At 40.7% G+C, this 3,856-nt stretch overlaps 1 long non-coding RNA gene across 1 annotated transcript; it reads right to left on the bottom strand.

Annotated features, from left to right (window-relative positions):
- Positions 1-273: 273 nt before the first annotated feature.
- LOC122014346 lies at positions 274-2,491 on the bottom strand. The gene is made up of 2 exons (XR_006120655.1): positions 2,239-2,491; positions 274-473 (listed from the first exon to the last, which is right to left on the bottom strand). It is a non-coding gene; the product is annotated as an uncharacterized LOC122014346 (long non-coding RNA).
- Between the last annotated feature and the right edge of the window lie 1,365 nt (positions 2,492-3,856).

The following is a 3,856-nucleotide window of genomic DNA, read 5'->3' as shown; positions in this document are numbered from 1 at the left end:
GGGTCGTGCCACCCTCCTTCAGCCAACCTGTAACGACCACCCTTCTTACTACTACTACTACCTAAGAGTGACCGTTACTTAACTACTAATTCTACTTAACCGGTATGATTAAAATCACAAGGAAACCCTACCGAAAAATTTCGACAAAATCTCCCCTGTATCGGTGACCATAAACATTAATACATACATAGTATACTTCAGCCACAGGCGGCTGGAACATGCATCAAACACCACGCAGTTTATATATGTCAAAAACAAAAGAAATCATGATACTAAAAGAAGCAACTCTAGCAATGCACGATAAAACGAACCAAAGATTTACAAGTACAAGTTCTAAGTTCTCTTAACAATTTAGCGGAAGCAATCTTAATAAATTCTTAGCAATTCCCAGATCTCTCCATAGTCCAGACATCACACACTTCTCTTGCATCTCCTTGTCGCCTTCCTTTCCTATAGCTTTTCCTTTCTTTGATCTGCAGTAAGAGGAAATAGTATCTATAAGCAAAATTGCTTAGTAAGCACTATCTAACTCACAAAATCTCGATATGCATGTACATACATCCATAACATGATCTAACTGATTACTTACTGAAGACTACTCATGTTCATCTACTACTAAAAGAAACAGGACATGCTGAAATGCTAAACATGTAGAGCTAGTGCAACATAAACATAGGCATAATCATGAACATGACTTGAACATACTTGTATGCGTACTTATAAACCTACTATTGTGGTGATCTAGTTACACTTAGCAATACCTTAACATAAGTTGTTGATCAGACAACTACCCTAGCGCTAGGTTGGTAGGGGTCCGGACTTAGGACTGGAGCCCCCCTTTATTCTGGCGCGCTCACCGGGCTTAGGTCCCCAGATCATACCACCATCCCAGAACATATCTTAGTTGATTCTGGCGCGCTCACCGGGCTTAGGTCCCCAGATCATATCACCATCCCAGAACATATCTTAGTTGATTCTGGCGCGCTCATCGAGCTTAGGTCCCCGGATCATACCACCATCCCAGAACATATCTTAGCTGATTCTGGCGCGCTCACCGGGCTTAGGTCCCCGGATCATACCACCATCCCAGAACCTATCTTGGTCTTTTCTTTATTTTCTTATCTTTCTTATACTTTTCTTATAAAAGAATGCTTCTTACAAAACTGAAATGTTTAAACAAATTCTAATACTACAATGTTTAAACAAAATCTGCATACAAGTTTAAACAGAAATCTGCATATTAAGCTTAACTAAAATCTGCATATTAAAATCTGCATACTAAGCTTAACAAAATCTACATACTAATACTTTATTAAATTTACATTGATCAACATGTAAATCTCTTTTCTCATTTTCTAAACTAAACTTATATTCTGAACTTATTACTTGCATATCTAAACCTCTAGCTCAGATTTAACATAAGAAAATTATCTAAACCTCAAGCTCAGATTTAACATAAGAAAATTATCTAAACTTCATGTTCAGATTAAACATAAATAAATTATCTAAACCTCAAATCTATATACTTGAATGAAAGTAACACATCTAATTGGATCTTCCACATAACAGGACAATCTCATTGAATCCATACTAACAAAAGGGAATGCTTACAAAACTTTATAACCAAACCTCTAACATGAACCTCAAAGCTGTGTAAACATAACAACACTAGAAATCAACAGTACTTAAAGCTTCGAACATCTCAAGAACAATTGTAAACGTTGTTGGATCTGTAGCTCTCATATAATTGACTCTATGCTCAATTTGAGTATTTACAAGGATCTGAAAACTACAACACCACCTAAGTTAAACTTACTGGAACTTTTAAAATCACCAAACTGTGCAAGCTTGTAAACTACAAGGAAACCAACCAATAAGACTAAATCTGTTACAGGTTCCAAAGCAAAGACAAAGTGGACTAATTCCCTAACAACATAACTGGTTACAGCAGGAAACAACAAATTGCTAATTCAATCTAAAACCTTGTAATGATTTCTGGAAACGAAACTAAACCATCTCAAAGCAGCAAATCTCATAGCAAGGGATCACAAGCTACCAATCTATCCTCCGAATTCAAACTACAATTCCAAGCAATACAATCTGTTTCCCTTCTTCGTTCCCTTTTGAGACTCACGGCAACAACGTCACAACAAGCTCCTTACGGCATTCATCACAGAAAACAACAAGAAAAGCAAAAACTCGATAGCTACTCTTACCGCAGGTGAGTAAGCAACTTACCTTGCTCCTTGAACTCACAACCGAAAAGAGGGAGGCTCTAGGGTTCGCGGAGAAGCTTGAGTTTCGGCGGCTTCTTCGTGTTTCTGAGCTCTCCTCATCGAGGTGGTCACGTACGGTGAAGACCGGCCGGAAAAAGCCTTCGCCGGCCGCCGGAGGGAGAGAACCCTAGCTCCGCCGCCTTCTTCGCCCGAGAGCCGTCGCGCGCACAAGAGGGAGAAAGGGTTTCGTGAGCCAATCCCTTTCTCTCTTAACTTATCCCTTTTTATAACCGAGGGTATTCTGTTATGGCTTAAGAATATTTCGCTCCTTACCTTTTCACGAAATATTCGCAGAACCGTTGGTTGGTTGTGTTTTCGCCGAACCCCAGGTCATGGGTTCAAATCCTCAGCCGAGCCTTTTTCTTCCTCTTTTATTTTAAATGTTCCTAACTATACCTTATATAAATTTGTTCTCATATATAGATAACAAATCGAGCACAGCTCGGTTGGTCGGGCCGAGTTTTGCTTGGGCCGAGGAGCTCGGTTCGAAACCCAGCTTCTTCAATTTATTTTCCTTCTTATTATTCTCCATTACCATGTTCTACATCATATACACTTTATCTCATATATTATTAACAAAACGTTTCCAGACCAGTTGGTTGGCTAAGTCCGGATTCAGGTCCGGGGTCTTGGGTTCAAAACTCGGCTTCAACATTTTTTTGTCACAACTTCTTTCTTTTGGTAAAAATACCAAACGATCTCCAAAAATTTCATAAAAATACTCTAAAAATTTCTAAAAATCTCTAGAATTTTTCTAAAGTATTTATAGATTTTAATAAGGTCTTTTAGGAGTCCAAATCATAAAATTTGGGGTGTTACACAACCAGTACACGGTCGTGTATAATTACACAGTTGTGTAGCCCCTCTAGTGGCCAAGACTGCCCAGGCCGTGTGGTTTCACACGACCGTGCAGCCTTTCCATAACCAGAAATTGGCATGGTCGTGTGTGCCACACGGCCGTACAACACTTTCAGATAGGAGGAATGTGTAGGACCGTTAGATTCGATAGAGGGGGGGTGAATATCGATTCAAAAAAACACCGAGTATAAGCGCAGCGGAATAAAAACTGGATACAATGGATTTTACTTCGTTCGGAGCCTGTGACGACTCCTACTCGAAGGCCCGTACTCCGTGAGTACTTTCGTTGGGCAATTCACTAGCAGTTCGAAATAATGATTACAAAAAATAGTACAATGAATGCTAATGAATATGAAAAACAAATACCGACAATAAAGACAAGAAAGGAGCGTAGTGTCGGAGCTTTGTTAGCGTCGCAGAAGTGCAGAGCAGTGGAAGACTTTTCTTTTCGTTGTTGTTCTCTCCTCGACCCTTCTTTATATGAGGCTCGGGCGCCTGGATGCCTTCCGGCGCCCGGTGAGACGTGGCAAGTCCAACCGGTGAGCTCCACGTGGCGCGCCGATCGATGAAATTTCCTCCTGCGCCGGATCCTTCCGGCGCCGAGGTCCGGATCCTTCCGGCGCCCGACCTGCTTTTCCCGTGAGAATTCCGCAAGACAAACGTTAGTTCGAGGCAAATTTACCCGCAACACGATTGTTAGCAAAAGCAAAGTGAGTATGAAT

Source organism: Zingiber officinale, chromosome 1B, assembly GCF_018446385.1.
Source record: "Zingiber officinale cultivar Zhangliang chromosome 1B, Zo_v1.1, whole genome shotgun sequence".
Lineage (NCBI taxonomy): Eukaryota > Viridiplantae > Streptophyta > Magnoliopsida > Zingiberales > Zingiberaceae > Zingiber > Zingiber officinale.
The sequence above is the reverse complement of the archived record's forward strand: the minus strand, read 5'-3'. Positions and strand labels throughout refer to the sequence as shown.